We start from the raw sequence: 22,700 nt of genomic DNA, 5'->3' as shown, positions 1-22,700 counted from the left end.
CTATATATCCAAAAAAGTGAGAAAAAGATGGTAAAGAGAAAATACCAAGACTTGGTAAGGTCCATCATTGTAATTTTAGCCCTTCTAATTAACAGGTATGTAAAGGTATCTTATTACGGCCTTAACTGGCAATTTCCTAAATGACTGATGATGTTGAGCATTTTATGTGCATATTTGCCATTTGTTTCTCTCCGTTGGTGAAGCATCTGTTCACATGTTTTGCCCATGTTTTCAGAGATTGTGTATTTTCTTAGAGTTCTTTACATGCCTGGAGAGAAGCCCTTTATCAGGTATATGATTCCAGTCTGTAGCTTGTCTTTTCATTCTGTTAACAGTGTTTTCGGAAAAGAAATGCCCTTAATTTTAGTGAAGTCCAATTTACCAATCTGTTCTTTCATGGATTGTACTTTTGGGGTTGTATTTAAGAAAGATTTTCTCTTGTGTTTTCTGGAAGTTTTATATTTTATACTTAGATCTTTGAAAGATTCAAATTCATTTTTTTGCATATGAATATCTAACTGTTCAAACATCGTTTGTTGAAAAGACCATCCTTCTCAACAAAAGGATGCCTTTGTAACTTTGCTGAAAATTAGTTGCATGTGAGTGCCTATGCCCATACGATTTGTCCACAAACGTTGGCAGCAAACTGTTTATGTATATAAACATGATATAAGTGTGTGTGTATATTGAGGAAATTGTACCCTTTAAATAAGTGCAGTTTATTGTATGTCAATTACACCTAATGTGAAAAAGTATGAAATATATATGTACACTGGTCTGTGCCCCCAGTTCCTGACACAGAGCTCCTAAAACCCTTGGGAGTTCCTGAGTGACAGGAACATCTCTTGTTCTAACGCGGTGACTCCTGGATGGGGGCCTGTGACCATAAAGAGCCGCGGCCAGAAACTTGGAACTCTCAGCCACACCCCCACCCCCCAGGATGGGCTGGAGATTGAGTTAATACTGATCACGCCCACGTGATGAAACCGCTGTAGAATCCCAATGGTCCGGGGGTTAGGGGAACTGCTGGGCTAGTGAACAAAACCACGTGTCGGGCGGGTGACGCACCCCAACTCCAGGAGGACAGAAGCCCCTGCACTCAGGACCCTCCCAGACCTCACCCTGTGCATCTTCATGTGGCTGTTCGTCTGTGTCCCTTATCGTATCTTTTTCCTACAATAAACCAATAAATGTCAGTAAGGGTTCCCTGAGTTCTGTAAGCCGCCCTAGCGCTTTATTGTGGGAACCCAGACTTAAGCCGGTTGGTCAGAAATACAGGGGACAACTGGGGTCGGTGTCTGAATGGGAGCGGTCTTGTGGGACTGGGCCCTGAGGCGGGGATCTGACGATGACTTCAGGCGGTGGTGTCAGAAGTGAACTGGGGGACAGCCAGCTGGTGCTGGAGAACGGTCAGTGTGGGACACAAGAGCACATATCGGTGGCCAGACGTGAAGCATTCTGGGAGCAGAGCATCAGAGGCAAGAAGACACAGGACACAGCCTACACAACCAATAAAGTTGTATTTTAAGAAAGGCAGAGATTGTCAGGTTGGGTAAAAAAGTAAGACTAACTATATGCTGCCTACAAAAAACACGTTAAAACATCAAGACACAAATAGGTTCAAAGCAAAAGGACAGAAAAGGTGCAGCACACTAACACCAGCCAGGAGCAAGCGGGCGTGCCTAAGCTAGCACGCGATGAAGATGTGAGAACGACACAGCAGGATGACAGGGACATCACATAAAAGGACAAAGGGGTCAGTTCATCAGACATGCACACATCTACCAACAGATTTTCCAAATGCATGAAGCAAACCTGACAGACCTAAAGGGAGACTTGACCAACCAAAATTAGATGGGATTTCACACCCCCATTCAGTAGTTAACTGAACAAGTAGACAGAACAGCAGTAAAGATAACATAAGACTTTAAATCACTATCATCAACTTGACCTAAATGGCATTTATGGAACAGTTCAAACAACAACGGAATATCACTTAAAGGTGGACACAAAACATTCATCAAGATAGACTGTTCTCCGGACAGTAAAGCAAATCTCAATAAATTTAAAAGAACTGAAATCAAACAAAGAATGGTCTCTGACAATAAGGGAACTGAATGAGAAATCAACATCAGAATGATATCTGGAAAAATCCTAAATATCTTCAAATAAATAACACTTCTATATTAAGCCGAGGGTTAAAGAAAAAAAAATCACAAGGAAAAGTGAAGCAAATTTAATCCCAAAGCAAACAAAGGGAAGGAAACAATAAAAGATTTGAAATCACTGAAATTGGGGGTGTGGGAGAAGAGGCAGGGCAGAAAAAAAAAAATCAATGAAACCTAACACTGGTTCTTTGGACAGATCAACAAAATTGGCAAACTTCTACAGACTGATTAAAGAAAAAAATGGTAAAGACATAAAATTACCAATAGCAGGAATGAAAGAGGGGATTTTCACCAAAGATCTTACAGATGCAAAAAGATAGTAAGGAAATAGATGAGTGACTTTATGATGGTAAATTCAGCAGCTTAGATGAAACGGGTAAATCCTGGAAAGCCACACATTACAAAAACTCACCAAAGAGATAACCTGAACAGCCCTCTATCTATTTTAAGAGCTGAACTTGTAGTTAAAAACCTTCCCTTAAAGAAACTTCCAAGCCAAGATGGCTTCACTGGTGAATTTCAACAAACATTAAAGAAAAAGAAACTGGTGAAACACAAACTCTTCCAGAAAATAGAAGAAACACTTCCCAACTCTTTTTTTTTATGAGGTAGTATTACCCTGACTCCAAAACCAGCAAAGACATAAGAAAAGAATCAGATTCATATCCCTATGATCATAGAAAAACCTTAAGAAAATGTAGCAAGTTCTTAAAAATTTAACATATCAAATTCAGCACTACATTAAAGATAATACACCGTGAGTAAGAGGGGTTCATCACAAGCATGTCTGGTTTAACATTAAAAGATCAACCAATAGAATTCACCACATTGATGGAAAAAAAGGAGGAAAACCATAGAGTCATGTCATTAGATGCAGAAAAACATTTAACATCATTTCTATTCCTATTCACGACAGAAACTCTCAGCAAGGCGGGAAGAGAGGAAAACTTCCTCAACCTTACAAGGACTTTTAGAAACACTCTACAGTTACCATCACACTGGGCAGGGAAAGCTCAGGAACAAGGCAAGGACCCCCCACCCCCGCCTCACACTTGTACCCAGTGTCGCACTGGGGGTCCAGGCAAGAGGCAGGTCAGGAAGGAAAGGTCACACTGCTTTAGTCACATAAGACACAGTCATCTATGTAATAAAGGTTCTAAGGCCTCTATGAAGAAGTACTGGATCTCAGTACATTTAGGAAGGTCACAGGCTCAAGGTCACTCTGCCTTGCTGCTCCTTCCCTTACGACCTCGGTGCCCGGATGTCTTCTCAGTCCTGGACAGCCTTGTCCCCATTCCTCTCTCTGGGTCTGGGAGAAACCCGCTCTTCTCCCTTCAAGGCAAACATTACATTCCCAGGTGACTTTGACTCTCTCTGGAGATGTTCCTGGGGCAAGAGCGTGGGGTGACGAGAATGGGAGAGCCAACAGTGACTGTTCACCGTGGGTTCAACCTGTGTTGTCTCATTTAAACCACATGAAAATCTTTCGAGGAAGATTCAGTTTGGTATTTCTCCTTTTACACACGAGGACACTGAGGCTTTCTCAGTGTTTCTCACACTGAGGGTGAGAAACGCGTCCAGGGCACACGGGTGGAAACAGGCCGCTGCTCGCATCCAGAGGTGAGCACTGGAAGCCCTGGGGGGCCAGAGCGGTGGACGGGAGACAAGAGAGCAGGAAGAAGAAGAGACGTGGCTGTGAGGGCAGCGACGCGGATGGACCCGGAGACGGTCACACTAAGTGAGTGAGACAGATACCACGTGACATCACTTATATGTGGAATCTAAAATATGACACAAGTGAACTTATCTACAAAACAGACTCAGACTTGTGGTTGCCAAGGAGGAGGGCGGGTGGGGGAGGGAAGGATTGGGAGTTTGGGATTAGCAGGTGCAAACTAGTGTCTATAGGATGGATGAACAACAAGGTCCTACTGTATAGCACAGGGAACTATATTCAATATGCTGTGATAAACCACAACAGAAAAAAAACAAGAAAAAAAAAAAGCAGTTCGGATCAAAGACTTCAGACCACAGACTTGAGAATCCCTACAAACCCCAAGCAAGATTTAAAGAAAAAGAAAAAAAAAAGTGTTAAAAAACAAGAGATAAAGCAGACAGATAAAAATTACAAGGGATGGAGGAACATATTTAAATACCACCAGTGGGATGAAATCAGCAAAATCCAGACTATGGGAAATTCTATAGGACAAACAACCCAGTTTCTTTAACACACAAATTATACTTGAATCCTGATCTGAATTAGCAAACTGTATAAGAACATTTTTTAGACTATGTGGGAAACTTGGATACTGAATTAACATTCGCTATTAAGTAATTCTTAGTTTATTAAAGCATAAAGATATTGTAGATAAAACGTTTCAAAGAATCCCATCTTTTCAAGATACTTACTGAAAAATATCCAGATGAAATATGATTTCTGGTATCTGCTTTAACATAACTAGGTGGGGTGAGGGATACAGATAAAACAAGAGCAGCCTTGAGTTGGTAATTGTTAAAAGCCAGGCGATGAGTGCACAGGTCATTACACTAGTATATATTACAACACTTCCATAGGAATTATTTTAAGAAAAGATATAACTAGACAGACTGCTGACTTTTCAAGAGAAGCAATGTAAACCAGGAGACAAAGGAATGGTATCTTCATAGTTTTGAAAAAAATAAAAGCCAAACCAGAATTTAATACTCAGCAAAAATATTCCTGCAGGAATTAATACGAAATAAAAACACTGTCAGACAAATCAAACACAGAATATGTCACCAGGTGACCTGTACTGAAGGAAATGCAAAAGTGTTCTTCAGGCAGAAATAATCCCACATGGAAATTCAGTGATGGACAGAAAACGACAAGAGTTAACAAAAACAATAATGGTGTGGGTAAAGAGTGAGGTGCTTGGTGTGCCCACTGTCACTGGGGTGCCTTTGTTTCTAGGCCCTTTCAATGGGATTAAGTAAAAACCATTAATACACACATACGCCTACATGCACATGCACAGGTGGATAAAAACCACATGTTCACGCTGACGCCTCCAACTTCAATCCAACATCCCAGGATCATCCGAGCCTCCCTGTCTCCATTCTGTAACTTCTTTCTCCAATTGCGAGAAGTCTGGCTCCCACTAGCCTTAAAGGATTTGCTCATTTGCTCAGTCCTACAATATTCAGAAAGCAGTTTCAGAATGCTAGCCCATACCACCAAGGAAAAACAAGCTTTTGAACAGAAATGTTAGTTTATACATTTTTGCCTTTGGGCTTGAGGGTATATAAACAAGCACTGTGTCCGAGAGTTTCTTGGGTCAGTTTTTTCTCTTAAGTGTAGTTATTTTATTCACGTGAACTACAGTTAAGTTCATTGTTTCAGTTGGTAATACAGCACAGAACTAAAAGAGCAAAGCCACAGTCTCATGGACGAGACCGACAAGAAGACAAGCCTGACAAGGTATTTCCTTAACTCCAAAATATAAGCCACCAGGAGAAACCAAGAACATATACAAGGCCCATGTGGTATTAGATCTGTACAGGCAGAAAAAGAAAGCAGCCCTGGGCATGTGATTACTGATAATCCCAAAGTAGCCAACAGGTATTCACCGGAAGCCCCGAGAACCAAGCTGCTGAAACTGGGAGGAGCTTTCTGCACTCATCAGAGCGGATGTATGTCAGGGGTCCAGGGTAAGGTCCAAAGAGGCTGGAGAAAAACCACCCAGCCCATGCTTCCTCCAGGGCAAAGACCCATTTCAAAGAGGAACTGCTGGGAATAGACTATAAATTGAGCAGTTCAGGGACAAAAGAAACAGCAAAAGAAGGGTAGAGAAGGGAGGAGAAATCTCCTGACGCAAGCACTGCTCAGAGTGGTAGGTGAGGACCTCCATAACCCAGTGGCTGCAGGAAAGCAAACGCAGTGCTGGGCAGCTGTCAGTATCAAATTGTTCACAACTCTGGGGGTTAAGCAAAGGCCTGCAACAATCTGAGGAGCATTTATTTAAGAAAAACTGTGGGAGCTCGTAAGAACATTTCACTCCCATCCTTCCTTCCCCATAGGAACCACAGGACCACGGCAGCTGTGAAAAGCAGCGGCCTTGCAGCCACCAGAGGGGCAGACCGGGACTGCGGCCTCCTCAGAAAGTCCCACTGTGCAGCAATGCCACCACTTGACCTTTGTCACAGGTCCCTGGAAAAGACCTGCTCACAGGGCACGGTAGTTATTTGACCTGATTCAGAGCCTGCAGTGGGAAAAGCCCTCTCCCTGGGCTTCTGCTGAAAACAGTTGCACTTCTGTAACATCACAGTTGCCTAACCCTGCAACGCCAGTGGGGCAAACAAGAGCCTGGCCAAAGGCTGAGAAGGAAGATGGGGGGACGAGATGTCTGCAGGGAGCTATGAAAGGCTCTGACAGATTCCTGCAGCTGTAGAAGGACAAGCCCAGGAGAGACCTGAGGGGCCACCCCATCTCTCACATCTGGCTGACCTTGAAGCCCTGTGCAAGGAGAAGGTTAATGCTTGTCCCAACACACACACACACATGCACAGGCACAGGCACACGCACAGCTCTTGGCAAAGATGGCGGGCGCATGTGTTGGCAGCATTTAAGGAAATCATTCAGCTCAGTGGATTTCAGGAAATCACTGACACCAAGCTAACCAGGCAGAGACTGAAGTGTCCAAACACTACAAGGAGTACAGACTTTTCAGAATTAGTCCAGGAAGGTCACTAAAGGAACAAACAGGCAAAAACAAAACAACCCCCCAGCAATAACAACAAATGATGTGTGGTTTTCCACAAAAACAAAAAAATTATAAGACGTGCAAAAAAAAAAAGCAGGTAAGTATGGCCCATACATGGGGGAAAAATAAACCAAGAAACTGTTCCTGAGGGTGTCTAGAGGTTGGACTTACTAGACAAAGACTTTAAATCAGCTACTCTAATAAGTTGCAAGAACTAAAGGGAACCACATATAAAGAAACTACAGGAAAGCAGGACAATGTCTCACCAAGTAAGTATCAGTATAGAGAGAAAAATTATGAAAAAGAACCAATTATGAAATTAGAAATTATGGAGCTGAAATGCATAACTGTAATGAAAAATTCACTAGAGGGGCTTGGTAGCCAGAAGAAAGAATCAGCAAACTTGAAGGGAGGTCAACTAGATCAGCAAGACAGAAAATCAGTGAGGATAAAGACGACGTGAACAATGCTATTAACCAGCTTGAACTGGCAGATCTACACAGGGCTCCATCCAACAGCAGCACAATACTTCCCCTTCTCAACCGCACACAACACATTCCACAGTACAGACCAGAGGCTGGGCCATAAAACAAGTATGAATAAATTTAAAAGAACTGAAATGATACAAATATATCCTTCAACCAGAATGAAGTTAAATTGCAAGACAGTAACAGAGGAAAATTTGAAAAATCAATAAATATTTGGAAATAACAACACATTTCTAAATAATAGGTCAAAAAGAAACTACAAGGGAAATTAGAAAGTATTTTCATCTGAATGAAAATAAAAACACAACAAACCAAAATACATGAGATGCAGCTAAATTGGTGCTCAGAGAGAAATTTATAGCTTTAAATACCTATATTAGAAAAGAAAAAGGTCTCAAATCAATAATGTAAACATTCACCTCCAGATAAAAAGAAAACAAAAGCAAACTAGAAAAAGAACAGACCAAACCAAGGCAGAAGAAAGGAAATAATAAAGATTAGAGTGGATGCTAATGAAACAGAAAACAGAAAAGTGATATAGAACTTCAATGAAACTGAAAGTTGGTTCTTTGAAAACATTGACAAAATTGACAAATCCCTAGCTAGATTAACCAAGAAAAAAAGGAGACATAGATTGCAAAAACCTGGGAGCATTACCACTGCCCCCTCAGAAACTAAATGAGGGACTTCCCTGGCGGTCCAGTGGTTAAGACTCTGCCTTCCAATGCAGGGGGTGTGGGTTTGATCCCTGGTCAGGGAGATAAGATCCCACATGGCTTACGGCCAAAAAACCAAAACATAAAACAGAAGCAATATTGTAACAAATTCAATAAAGACTTTAAAAACGGTCCACATCAAAAAACCTTAAAAAAAAAAAAAAAAAGGAACTAAATGAAATATAAGAGAGGACTATGAACAACTGTCTACCAACAAATTCAACAACTCACATGAAATGGGAAAATTCCTAGAAAGTAACAAATTAACTAAAGTGACTCAAGAAGTAACAGAAAATCAGAATAGACATATAACAAGTAAAGACATTGAATTAGTAACTTAAAATTTTCCCATGAAGAAAAATGTAGGCCCAGATGGCCTCACTGGTGAATTTTATCAAACATTTACAGAAGAAATGATATCAATACTCCATAAACTCTTTGAAAGAGGAGGATAGAATACTTTCCAGTTTATTCTAAGAGATCAGTATCACCTGGGTACCAAAGCCAAAGACATAACAAGAAAACTACAGATATTCCTAGATACACAACGTAAAACATAAAAATGGAAGCCGCCACATTTTCAGTAGTAGATAAAGACTGCAGAACAGGAAGCACCATGAGTTAGGACAAGTTATCCTCAGCCATCTCTCCTCGAATGTTAAAAACTAGTATCAGGACTTCCCTGATGGTGCAGGGGTTAAGTATCCGCCTGCCAGTGCAGGGGACATGGGTTCAAGCCCTGGTCTGGGAAGATACCACATATCACGGAGCAACTAAGCCCCACGAGCCACAACTACTGAGCCCGCGAGCCACAACTACCGAGCCTGTGAGCCACAACTACTGAGCCTGCACTCTAGGGCCCGCAAGCCACAACTACTGAGCCTGTGAGCCACAACTACTGAATCCCGTGCACCTAGAGCCCGTGCTCCGCAACAAGAGAAGCCACCGTGATGAGAAGTACGTGCACCACAATGAAGAGTAGCCCCTGCTTGCCGCAACAAAGACCCAACGCAGCCAAAAATAAAATATAAATAAATAAATAAATTTATTTAAAAAACAAAACAAAACTGGTATCAGATAAAAATGAGTGTGGCAGACAGAGTAATCGGTCCTCAAAGAAGTTCACGTCCTAATCCTCAGATCTGTGACTGTGTTAGGTTACATAGCAAAGTAGGATTATTAATAAGGATGGTTACATAGCAAAGTAGGATTATTAATAAGGATGCAGATGGAATTAAGGTTACTGATTCAGGATAATAAGAAGATTATCCTGGATTACCTGGGTGGATCCAGTGTTATCACAAGGATCTTTAAAAGTGGAAAGAAGAGGCAGAAGAGAGACAGAGGAAAATATGACTTCACAAGGTCAGAGAGATGCAGTGTTGCTGGCTTTGAAGACAGAGGGAGGGGGCCCACATCCAAGCACACAGGCGGCCTCTAGAAAGTGTAAAAGGCAAGGAAACATTCACTGCTAGAGCCTCCAGAAAGAAAGGCAGCCTGCCAACATCTTGATTTAAGCTTAGTGAGACCCATCTCAGATTTCTGACCTCCAAATTTATGCTGTTTTCAACCACTAAGTTTGTGATAATTTGTTAAAGCAGCACTAGAAAACTAAAACAATAAGCAACAGAAAAGGATTAAGGTCAAATCCTACAAAAGGATAAGAGAAAAAAAAATAAAGACCAGAAAAACATCTCTATAGATAATGAAAGCACACCAGAAAAATATAAGCACAAGTTAAATAAAAACTATAATTTATTTCAAAAGAATCTAAAGAAATTAAGAAAACAATACAAAAGAACAAAATAAATCAGGATAGAAAAACACTGAAATGAGGTTATGGATCCTAAGAAAATATTACAAATAAAAGTAAAATGTCATTTTATAAATTGCAAAGCATGAGGCTAGGAGAGAAAAAGGGGAAAGTTGGAGGGGGAAGAAAGAGAAAAGAGCTCTCTCCTTTCAAACAAGAGAATGAAGCCAGCAAAAAGGGGTGGTGGGTGGTGGCCGTGGGCTGTGTATACGGCCTCCCTGTAACCTGAAATCTTCAGCAAAATAAACACACATGCTCAAAACAATAACAAAAAGTAAAATGCCATTTTAAGAATAAAGACTAAGTTAGAAGCAACATAAGAACAAATAAACCCCACAGATGATTTCTTAAGATAAGAGTTTAGAAAATAAAGGTCTTTAATGAAGAAGAAATAAGAGCTAAAAAAGACTCAGGAGAAACTGGCCAATTGAAAACACAGGCAAAGAAGATCCAACACATGTATAACCAGAGCACCCCCCACAGAAAAGGGAGGGGGACAAAGCAAAAGAAGAGAATCCTAAACACTTTGAAATATAAGTTGTGAAACTACGTATATTGAAAGAGCATACCATAAAGCTGAGAAAATCCATCCTTAACAATGAACACTGAGGTATATTCTAGGAAAATCACTAGACTTAAAAAAAAAGAAATGCCACTGAGGGGAAAACCAAGGTCACGTACAAGGGAAAGAAAATAAAATTGTCATGAGTTTGACAGCAATGTTTTATGCTATAAAACAACAGAATAACATATTTAAGATATCTGAGGAAAAAATACATGAGCCAAGCATTTTATATCCAGTCAACCTGGCTTTCAAGTATAAGGGACACAGAAAAACTATTATCAACATGCAAGAATTCAGGAAATATTTTTCCTTGAGTCCTTCTGGAGAAATCTACCAGAGAAAGAACCTCAACCAAAAAGTCTAGAGAAACACTGACGAAAGGACGGTGTGAGTGCTCAGTATATACTTCCTCGCAGGACTAAGACTGAGTGAGGGTCTCCGGGAGAGAGCACAGTAGGCAATGGCTACCGCGCTTGCACGTAGAGCCCGAATCACTGCAAAGAGGGATGGGAAGACAATGGGAAGTCTTAGGCAAAAAGCACCAACCTGTTTTCAGTAACGACACAGCCACTGTTACTCGGAGACTGAGGTGTGTACAGTGAGAGTGAAGCAGAGGAGTGACCAGCGATAGCACAAGACTCTCACCTCCCATGTCCTTGAGAACCAGCATCCTCAGACAGAGACAGAGACCCAGGACAAGAAAGGTCAAATGCACATGCTACAGTTGGTGAGCAGGACACCTACCCCAGCTCTGCTCACTGCAAAGACCTAAAAACAGTGACCAACCCAATGGGAATGAGCTTACCTGACATCCAGACTATGGTTGTGAAACATCATTTCCCGTTAAAGAAGACCAGGGCTTTTGAAGGAATGGCTGATTGCAGGTCTTGGGCAGGAAGAATACAAAATGAGCCTAGAACATTCTGGCATACCAGAGAGCAAGGAACCTCTGAGAGAAAAGGAGAATTGTGTCAGAAGGATCTAGGCGCCAACTTGTAAGGGATCCCACTGTCCAAAAAAATGAGATAATTTGAACGTAAATAAGGATCATCATAATAATGCATTAAAACACATCAAATATGTTAAATCTATGAGTGCATAACACCGAAATAAAATGCTCCGTTGGTCACCTTTGGAGGATGATAGGAAACTGATAAAGAGAAAGAAGCAAGCATTTTTCTTCAGTTTCCTACATAAACTACAGCACCAGATAACCGTGGAGGAGCTAAGGACAGGGTCCTCTTACTCCAAGCCCAGCTCATGAACAAAGACGCAGTAACTGAGCCGGAACGTCCCTGTCCCATAACTTCTTACCGATTAAAGCCTGCAGGTCTGTGTATCGCTGGCTGCCAACAGCAAAGAGAGCGAGAGCCTCACACACAAGGTCCTTCCTAAGGGAGCAACACAGCAGCCAGGAAGGAGGCTGGACCTCATCAGGCCTTAGATCTACCGCCAATTTAAAGGAACCAAGAGCAGGGAAACACATTAAACCACACCTGAGGGCCATGGCCGGCAAAATCCAGACTGAGAAACATGAGTCCAGCCACCTGGCTTCTTCCACACCAAACTCCCATGGGAGGCAGGGGTGCCCTGTAGGTAAGGGACTGAAACGTCACGTGAAAAACAGGCAACACTTAACTACTGCTTAAAGACGTGCAATCCCATCATAAAACTACGAAGAAAGGGAAGTATTTGCCATCAAAGGGAGGGATGTGGCTGGGATAGGGCACGTGGAAGGATTCCAGGGAGGGCAAAATTTTCTCTCTTGACCCAAGGGATGGTTACAAAAGTGTCCACCTTATCATAACCCATCAAGCTATTAATTTATGCAGTTTGTCTCTGTGCTATACTTTATTTATTTTTATTTTAGGCTGTGTCGGGTCTTAGTTGCGGCACGCGTGATCTTTGTTGAGGTATGCAGGATCTTTTTCGTTGCAGCGCACGGGCTTCTCTCTAGTTGTGGCGTGCAGGCTCCAGGGCGCGTGGGCTCTGTAGTTTGCGGCACGCAGGCTCTCTAGTTGAGGCGCACGAGCTCAGCAGTTGCCCCGCGGCATGTCAGATCTTAGTTCCCTGACCAGGGATCGAACCTGAGTCCCCTGCATTGTAAGGCGGATTCTTTACCACTGGACCATCAGGAAAGTCCCTCTGTGCTATATACTTTAAGGTAAAAAGGTTTTTAAAAACCTCATGAGGGGCACCCCTGGTGGCACAGTGGTTAAGAATCCACCTGCCAATGCAGGAGACACGGGTTCGAGCCCTGGTCCGGGAAGACCCCACATGCTGCGGAGCAACTACGCCCACGCACCACAACTACCGAGCCTGCGCTCTAGAGCCTGCGAGCCACAACTACTGAAGCCCGCGCGCCTAGAGCCCGTGCTCTGCCACGAGAGAAGCCACCGCAATGAGAAGCCCATGCACCGCAACGAAGAGTAGCAGCCAAAAATAAATAAATAAATAAATTTATTAAAAAAAAAAAAAAAAGATAGAAAGGATTTTAAAAACCTCATGAGGGGCTTCCCTGGTGGCGCAGTGGTTAAGAATCCGCCTGCCAATGCAGGGGACACGGGTTCAAGCCCTAGTCCGGGAAGATCCCACATGCCACGGAGCAACTAAGCCCGCGTGCCACAACTACTGAAGCCCGTGTGCCTAGAGCCCGTGCTCTGCTACAAGAGAAGCCACTGCAATGAGAAGCCAGCGCACCGCAACGAAGAGTAGCTCCCGCTCGCCACAACTAGAGAAAGCCCACACACAGCAACGAAGACCCAACACAGCCTATTTTCTCCAACTTTAAAAAAACACACACACAAAAAAACACCTCATGAAACTATCGTGCCACGGGCAAGGACCACCCCAGCAAGAGGGAGGCCCTGCCCCACTGCCCTCGGCACAGACGGGAGGGTCAGGCAGGCCCTGGGTGTAAACGCACCCACACATGTGAACGTGCATCTGGAACGTGGTCATCAGGAGAGACTTTCACCTTCTATTTTATATATTTCTCTACTACTGGACTAGTTTTGTACATATTATTTCAAAATCATAGATAACAAAGATGTTTCTTTTTCTTTTCTTATTTTTTTTGGCCACACCGTGCAGCATGGGGTATCTTAATTCCCCGACCAGGGATGGAACCAGGGCCCGCTGCATTGGAAGCATGCAGTCTTAACCACTGGACTGCCAGGGAAGTCTCTGTTGTTTCTATTTTAGGAAAAATGCTGTCATTTGCTCTAGCAGCTTACTACTAAAGAAAATAATTTTTCTACTATTTTAGCACCAAATTTTTAAAAAGACAAAAAAGCACGTTAGCTTTAGTTTTCAAACCACAAAAGGATTATGTTGCTGAGGCATTTTTGATAATTTTCTATGTGTGTGAATAAAAATTTGGTTTTTGCCACCTATCCTAAAACTTTGGAGGCTACTCTGGCCTTGAAAGGCGAGGGCTACCTATTCACCGTGCATCTGGATGGCATCTGGAACCAGCCGTTCCGTGGTTCTGCTTCTATTCTCCAGCAAATCAGATTTAGTCTAAAATAAAATCAATCAGCATGAATATTAAATAGGGCGATCAATGACAATAAGGGAAACGGTCCTTCTAGAACAAATCCAGTCAGTTTCCTTGTTGTGGACGCTGCCCGCAGCCCCTGGTCCCCCCAGGGCAGAGGGTGCCCTGTCTCACTCGGCCCCGCCCATCTCTTGACAGCTAGAGGACCGCTCTGAAGCACCGAGGAGATTAAGAAAATACAGGTACACACTCGAACAGTGAGCACGGCGATCCTAAATTATAAGCAGAGACTAGAGGGAGAGGAGGATGAGGGGTAGAAAGGAGGCATCCAAAACGCACATTTTCTGAAACTCACTTTACATTTTTTAGTTTCAAAGCCGAAAACACCTAAAAGTAAAGGTAGCTAATCAGAGGATCCTTTCCATGGGCTAGAAAAAAACAAAATGTATGGAAAATTCTCAATTTCAGGCATGTGTTCAGACTTAGGAGAGAATATACGGTTATTTTTTATTTTAAGAATTAAAGAAACTGTGTTCCAAACTACTGTATTGCAGAAGTAAGTGTCAGCATGAATTCCCATGGGCAGCGTTTCCCAGTTCTCACCCTGCAGAGGCCGGCCGGGCTCTGTGACTTACAACTTTCACTCAATGCCCTCATCTGCTTTGATGCCAGACAGATCCAACTTAGTAAAGTATATTTTTCCATTTTTCACGTTGAAGTTGAAGCACATTAAAGGAAACTACTTCAAGTCTCACCGGATCAGACTGGAAAGACCCCAAACCTTGGTAGCACCTCTCGGTGAGGCTGAGAAGAGTGCTGATGGAGAGCAAGCCGGGACGGCACCTTTGCAGGGGAATCTGGAAACACCTTCCAAATTACATTCACCCAGGGACCCAGAAATCCCACTGCCAGGCACAGACCCCAGAGACGGCCTCATCAAATACAAAACAACACCTGCCCAAGGTCAGTCATTGCAGTTCACAGCCAGACTGGAAAACCACTCGAACACCCACCAGTAAGGACTGATACATACACAGGCTGTTGAATAAAAAGCAAGATACTTGGCATAAATAGTATTTGTTATGTTTTATGAAAGACAGGAGGGAAAACAAGGGAAGTTACAAATATATGTGTGTGTGCTTATTTTTGCAGGATAAAGTAGAAATAGAAATAAAAATGGTTGCCTATAGGGGCTTCCCTGGTGGCGCAGTGGTTAAGAATCCGTCTGCCAATGCCTGGGACATGGGTTCGAGCCCTGGCCCGGGAAGATCCCACATGCCGCGGAGCAACTAAGCCCGTGTGCCACAACTACTGAGCCTGCGCTCTAGAGCCCGCGAGCCACAGCTACTGAGCCCACGTGCCACAACTACTGAAGCCCGCGCGCCTAGAGCCCGTGCTCCGTAACAAGAGAAGCCACCACAATGAGAAGCCTGCGCACCACAACGAAGAGTACCCCCGCTCGCCACAACTAGAGAAAGCCTGTGCGCAGCAACTAAGACCCAACACAGCCAAAAAAAATTAAAAAAAAAAAAGGTTGCCTATAAAGAGTGGAGGAGATAGGAATGCAAGTGAGATTTCTGATCGTATCTTTTATATAATGTTGACTTTTGAGCCATGTGATTATCTGTACATTAAAATTTAGAATATTCCAAATCTGAAACAAATAGACCTAATTGTGTATCAAATGAGCAACCATAATGCAGACAAAGAATGTTCACCAAGGGGCTTTAACACACAGGACTTTATTCATCTAAAGCACAATATGTACTAAAGACAAAAAGAACTTAAAAACAAAAAAAAACTTAAATTTTGCTAAGTGGTTTCATTAGCAGTAGTAACATAATATTGTCATTTTACCCATTTTTTTGTGTACTTTAGCATAAAACAAATAAGTAATTATGCCAATGGCATTAAGGAATCATAATTTTCTACTCAATGCCTTGTGGTGACCTAAATGGGAAGGAAATCCAAAAGAGGGGATATATGTATACCTATAGCTGATTCACTTTGCTGTACAGTAGAAACTAACACAGTATTGTAAAGCAACTGTACTCCAATAAAAATTAATAAAAAAGAAAAAGAATCAAAATTTTCAGGATAAGAAAAAGACAGAGGGACCTTCCTTGGTGGCGCAGCGGTTAAGAATCCGCCTGCCAACGCAGGGCACATGGGTTTGATCCCTGGTCTGGGAAGATCCCACATGCCGTGGAGCAACGAAGCCCGTGAGCCACAACTACTGAAGCCCGCGCACCTAGAGCCCGTGCTCCACATCAAAAGAAGCCACGGCAATGAATAACCCGCAAACTGCAACGAAGAGTAGCCCGTTTGCCACAACTAGAGAAAGCCCGCGTGCAGCAGCAAAGACCCAATGCAGTCAAAAATAAATTAATTAATAAAAAAAAAGAAAAAGACATTTTTTAAAAATCAAAGAAATTAAGTAAAACTATGTAATTTTAAATCTGCATTGAAAATATCAGTATAACTCTTGATGTTTTAAAAATACACCTCCTAGCTCTGTGCACCAGACCAACACTTAAAGCTGCAATAATACACAAACACAACAAACAGATCTAACACCTAGATCTTGGTTTCTGAATACCTTCTGCACTGAAGGGAACCAAAGCGCTCTGCAGAAAGAGCTGACTGCAGCTCTGGCAAAGGACCGGAAGGTGGCAGAAGGGAAGTGCTGCCAGGGTGACGCCAAAGCAGCACCCGGAGCTTCGCCGGGGCCCCCGACGGGTCAGTCACAGCCACCCGAACACCAAAAAAGCAGAACCAGAGGACTTTAATAGATTACAATGTAACGAATAAATGAAAACCCGTTAGTCAGCACTGATACTCAAGGAAGAAAAAGGACAAATAAAAACATTTGCCACAATGCAGGTGAATATTACAGCCACTGCTCCCCAGAAAGAGGTAATACAGGGAGAGAATTCAGCATTTTTCCTGTCTTCCTTGAATGTAATGGACGAGGGAAACACAGATGAAATACAGAAAGAAAGAACAACAGCCCTAGAAAGTGGGTCAGTCCCAAAAGGACAGCCTCTGAGGGCGGCAAACAGGAAGCCCAGCAGCACCCGCGTGAAGATGCGCAGGTCCCAGGCTGGTGGCATCCGAGGATGGGAGGCAGCTGTGGACACCGAGGGCCAACTATGACTTATCCTCGGGTTTCCGACCATGCGGAGGGTGGCGCCCCTAACCGCCTGCTGTGTTGTTCAAGGGGCAACTGTAAACGACCAAGAAGGAAAATGGCAAACAAACCCAGAACATGGGACATTCGCAAGACAACTGGCCTAGTCTCCTCAAAAAGTCAGTGTCATGGAAAAAAATGGGGGCAGGTTATTGTTCCAGAATAAAAAAGGCTAAAGAGACAGACTCAGTGCAATGACCTGGACTAGATTCTGGTTTGGAACAAACAAGCTAATTAAACACAAGTAGGGAAATCTGACTGCGGCTTGGCCACTGAATGTTATGAGGGATTATCGTTCATTTCCTTCACAGTTGTACTGCTGGTGAGAGAGAACATCCCTTTGCCTTTTTCTTTTTCTTTTTTTGGGGGACCACGCTCTGCAGCATGCGGGATCTTAGTTCCCTGACCAGGGACTGAACCCAGGCCACGGCAATGGAAGTGCTGAAGTGCCAAGACCTAACCACTGGACCACCAGGGAATTCCTCCCTTTACCTTTCCTTAGAAGAAAAGGACACTGCGAGGTGAAGTGCTGTGATATCTGCAATCTCCTTAGAGAAAGTCTGGAAGCACCAGACAGGCGAAGGTGGCAGCCATGGCCACGTCGTGACAAGTGCTCCATCTTGGGGCAGGTCGGAGAGCGCCACGGACTGTTCTTCCAACTCTCCACAACACAGCCTTTAGAGCACAGAAGCACATCTGCTTTCAACTCAAAGTCCACGTGCTCCCCAAGAGCTGCCAAGTACACCGAGGGCATCAGGGCTGCCGCCGGCACCCCTGCCTCGCTCACCCTTGGACGTGGCAGTCTTTCCACCAAGGCTATAAATTAAGATCTGGTCCACGTCTGAGAGTAACTGTAGCACTTTCTGAGGGTGGAGAACCATGACTCACATATTCCAGCGGTGGCAGCAGCGTCAACTGCCTCCCATGCGGAAGCGCCAGCACCCACTCACACGGAGACACCACCACCCAGGCCTGGCCAAGCTGAGGCGGAGGACCCAGACTAAGAGCCAGAGCCCACTGCAAAGGGGTGAACTCAGAAACCCAGAACCGGAGCCACTTCCACGAGATATGGTCAGAAAACCTGATAACGCCACCCTGGAAACAAAGCACATCCCAGAGCAGGCAAACAGACTCCGTTCGGGTCGGCTGGTCCCTGTTCTACCCCTGAAACGTTCTGGGTCACAGACCAGGGCTATCTGGGTTGTTCCGCTCTGTCTTTCTGAGGGTCCCTTTACCCAACACCAGCACCTTCTCTCCCGGGGTACAGGGCAGTCCCACCAGTGACAGGTTTGAAATTGCTGCCGTGGCTGGAAGCTGCTGGAGGAGTGTTTAAAGTCCTTTTACTTCCGGGATGTGGCACAGGGCCTGCGGCAGAGTAACCGGAGCTCTCACCAAACAGCACACAGCTCCCTCCGCTGCTGCCTCTGTGGCATGAGGGCCACAACGTAAGGCTCAGTTAGCCGTGGCCTTGGATGAAAACGCAGCCCCTTGGTTTACATCTGTGGGGGGGATGAGGCAAGACAGAGCAGGTGCAGGCCGCCCAGATCAAAGAGCCATCGCACAGAGCAGCCGGGCGGGTCAGCGGGGGACACCCCAGCCCAGCCCAGCCCAGCATCGGTGGTTTCTATGACACAGACTTTGCGGGGGGAACGGGCGGGGCCCGGCTGCTGGAAGGCCTTCACCTGAATGCGAGCGGAAACCAAGCAGAGCGGGCACCTGATCACGGCTGGGAAGGGGGCTTTACGACAGGACATGGGCTCAGGCGGAGGGGCCAGCCTCTCCCCCACACCGCTGCTTCTGACTCAGGGCCTCCACTCCGTCACCCGCAGACCCTGCAGGGCGGGGCTCAAAGGTCCTCTCCGCCTGAGAGAGGTCTGCCTGGAGCGCGCTTCTCCCACGGCCGTCACCCCGCCCTCGCCTGCCTGTGCTCCTCCTGGAGTAGCCCTCTCTGGGTTGAGTCCATCCCACCAGCACTATGTTAAGTTCTCCTACGGCAGGGCCTTCTTCTAAAAACCACCGTTGCCCCCAGCAGGCAGAACAGCGCCAGGTGCAGAGTAGAGAGGCGAGAAAACCTCATGCAGGGTCAGGCACCTCTGTCTCTCCTGGTCCCCTCTACCTCAGAAATAGGGGGTATGAGAAGAAAAGACTTTATTTTATTCCTAACAATGCCTTCCAGAATTTGAACTACCAAAAGCACACATCAAACAATTAGCTAGGAAGTGATCTGAACCATTCCAGAATGATGCAAAGTCAGGCAATGACAAGTAGGGTAAGGGAGAGGGCAGGAAAGCCAGGGGTGTGGAAAGGGCCGAACACCTGGAAGCTGACTGACAAGAACTCTGCTGTCATCCAGACACGGAAGGGAGGCCTGACCGAGAGGCTGCAGGATGGTCAGGGCTAGAGGCAAACTGTGCCTTTTATGCTAAACTCACTCAAACACAAAACGTAAATACGAATGATGGTTCCTACAGCTTATGTCAAGTCCTGAGATTTAAATAGCACCTTAAGGGCTTCCCTGGTGGCGCAGTGGTGGAGAGTCTGCCTGCCGGTGCAGGGGACACGGGTTCGAACCCTGGTCTGGGAGGATCCCACATGCCGTAGCATAGCGGCTGGGCCCGTGAGCCACAACTACTGAGCCTGCGCGTCTGGAGCCTGTGCTCCGCAACAAGAGAGGCCGCAATAGTGAGAGGCCCGCGCATCGCGATGAAGAGTGGCCCCCGCTCGCCGCAACTAGAGAAAGCCCTCGCACAGAAATGAAGACCCAACACAGCCATAAATAATAAAATAAATAAATAAATAAATAAATAAATAGCATTCCCTTTAAAAAAATAATAATAAATAAATAGCACCTTAAATATCCAACAGTAACTAGAAGAATGACAGTCGCTGTCTCTCAGTCACAGGCCTTGTGCAGAGAAGCTCAGAAGGAAACAGAATGCTGGTGAGGGAGAGGCGGGGGGCCCCCAACCAACCATCAGAGGCTCCTCACTGTGCCCCAGAGTCGCTCACCTGCCCCCCTCCCCTCGCCAGGCAGTCCTCACACTGAAGGAGGAGATCAGACCAGAGTTCAGATGAAGGAGTTGAAGCCAGGCAGAGAGAAACACAAACACAGAGTGAAGGACAGCACTGACCACCATCACTGCTCTTCATGCTGCAACAGCTCCACTGCCCAGTTCTGGTCACTCTCCAAATTCTACGCCGGACAGGGATCTGAAATACAGGTACACACGTTTCCTTCACTACGTAAATACCGCATCGTCTCCTTTGCGCAGGCACAGAATTCAGTCAGTGACCCTAATAATTCACTTAAAACCTTTCCCAGTGCGTTAGGAACATTCTTTGCACAGCTTGAGCCACTCACAAGCCTCCTCCTCTGTGTGGTGACACTGAAAAACAGGGCAGAGTTTTCAGGTACAAAGACATCAGGAATTAACCAGAACAGCGGAGGGGGAAGGGGTGTCAAGTAAACACCTGTGAAGTGGACTCAAGTCTGAGCTTTTTTCCAAGATAGGAGATTACCTTCTTGAAGAGTCATAGACTCTCTCTTAAGTTTTCTAGATCTTTTCCCGAGAAAATGTAAATCATGATGAGCAGATATAATCTGTTTAAGGATTACAGGAAGTGTGCATCCCTGCATGGACAGCCCATTGGAAAACCCTGAGTACGGTTTCCTCCCACAAGATAACTTTGTATGGAAATTAATTCATAATTGAAATTTGGCTTATTCAGAGCACTTTCTAAAAACTCCAACTAAATCCTTCATCGTCTCCTAATTTTATCACCATGATATAGAGAAAACATCAAAAATTAATATAAAAAGTCACAAGGATGCGCCATTATCATACTGGTGCGTTATCATACTGGTCTCATGAAAATCTAAAGTGGATTTTTCAAAATTATGGACTTGATCTTAAAGCTGGAAGAAAAAAAAAAAAACCTATGGACTGATCTGATCAGAGTTAACTTCAAAGCAAATAACTTCCCTTTTTTATGAACATGAGAATGCCAACAGAAGTTTCTCCTGATGGCTCGGCTTGGCAGGGACTTGCTTCCAGAGAGGTGCATGTATTTGTCTACTGAAAGTCACCCAAAATACAAGGAGAGTCTAGAGGGCTGGCAATTCTCTTAAGCAACAGGGATGGTGTGGGTCACAGAAAAAACACAAAAGAAGATACACAAATGACTCCACCTTCACTTCGGTCTAGAAAAACAACCGCAATTGGAAAAAACACCTGAAATTATGCTTTGCAATTTGATTCATATTTTCACTACTTAAACTTGAATGGTCCTACCCAGAAACACGTACAATAACTAAAAAGCATCAGAAGCATGTAGTAATAAGAAAAGTCTCATCTGCTTCCTAAGACATACGTAAATAAGGCCCCTGGTTGCCTCTTCCTGGAAGTACACTGAAAATAAAATACTGTATCTAGAGGAAAATCCTAAACACGTAACTTGTAAGGCGATTCGCTGTGGTGGCGGAGGGCAAAGGACTTCAGGAAAGACGCCCAAAGAGCACCTGTCTGCTGCTGCGCGGAGCTGCCCGGCCGCCGGCCGGCGCCCCCCACCCCAGCACCGGGCTTCCCCGACGACTGCGGCGCCCGGTCCCGCCCCGCACGCACAGGCGCCCGCGTGGTCAGCCCGTAAACTTCACACCGGCCGGGCACTTCTGCCCTCGCGCTCTCCCGAGCCCCTGGGCCCGCGCCCCGCCTATCCCATCCCCGCGGCTGCGGCCGGGCCGGGTGTCCGCACCAACTTTCCACCACTTCAGGTGTTTCCTCCACCAAACCCTGCAGCCCGGAACACGCGCCCCGGGTGCGACCGTCCGCGGGCCCACCGCGCGCCAGCTGTCAGCCGGGCCGGGGGCCGGGGGCCGGGGCGCGGGCCCGGCGTTCGGGCACCGTGGTCGAGTCGAGCGGCCCGGGCGGGGTCCCGGCGACAGGAGGCCGCGCCCCCGCCCCCCAACCCCCGGCCCCGCGCAGACGACATCGCGGCGACCCCGGCCGCGGCCCCGGCCCGGCTCCCCGACCCCTGCGACCTCCGGCCCCCAGCCGGACCCCCGGACCCGACCCCCGCGACCCCGGCCCCGGCCCGACGGCGCGCCAAGACGGCCGGGCCCGGGTCGCGAGCTCGCGGATGAGGCAGAGTCGGCGCCGGCCGCACACTCACCGCGGACGCCGGGCGTGGGGCGGCTCCCGCCCGGCAGCGGACGACGGCCGCGCAGGCGGACTCACTCCCATTCATTAGCCGCGGCTTTGTCTGCCCCCGCGCCCCTCCCGCCGCCGCCACCGCCACCGCCCGCCCGCCCGCGACGCCGCCGGACGCTGCACCCCTCCCAGGGCCCCGCGCGGCGCGGGGCGGGGAAGGTGGGGCGGGGCCAGCGCGCGCAGGCGCAGTGCCCATATGCCCGTCCCTCCCTGGGGCCCGGCCGGTCCGGCCGCTCGAGGGGCCGAGGCGCTGCTGACGGGGCAGGCGCAGTCCCGCCGCTCGAGGGGCCGAGGCGCTGCTGACTGCGCAGGCGC

At 46.0% G+C, this 22,700-nt stretch overlaps 1 protein-coding gene across 4 annotated transcripts in view; it reads right to left on the bottom strand.

Moving 5' to 3' along the window:
- The window catches only part of ZBED4 (zinc finger BED-type containing 4), a 28,479-nt gene extending 6,042 nt beyond the window's left edge, over positions 1-22,437 (bottom strand). Inside the window, exons 1-4 of one of the 4 annotated variants that reach the window (XM_059937204.1) lie at positions 22,348-22,437; positions 20,310-20,388; positions 11,804-11,935; positions 11,295-11,438 (exon numbers count right to left, since the gene is read on the bottom strand). The gene's annotated coding sequence lies outside the window, so the exon portion shown is untranslated. Of the gene's footprint in view, positions 1-11,294; positions 11,439-11,803; positions 11,936-20,187; positions 20,254-20,309; positions 20,389-22,347 lie in introns of those variants that run through there. The other 3 variants (XM_059937203.1, XM_059937205.1, XM_059937206.1) reach the window with 3 other exon arrangements.
- Positions 22,438-22,700: the final 263 nt, after the last annotated feature.

Source organism: Balaenoptera ricei, chromosome 10 (genome assembly GCF_028023285.1).
Source record: "Balaenoptera ricei isolate mBalRic1 chromosome 10, mBalRic1.hap2, whole genome shotgun sequence".
In the NCBI taxonomy this organism is placed as follows: Eukaryota; Metazoa; Chordata; class Mammalia; order Artiodactyla; family Balaenopteridae; genus Balaenoptera; species Balaenoptera ricei.
This window is presented reverse-complemented; position numbering and strand designations above follow the sequence as displayed.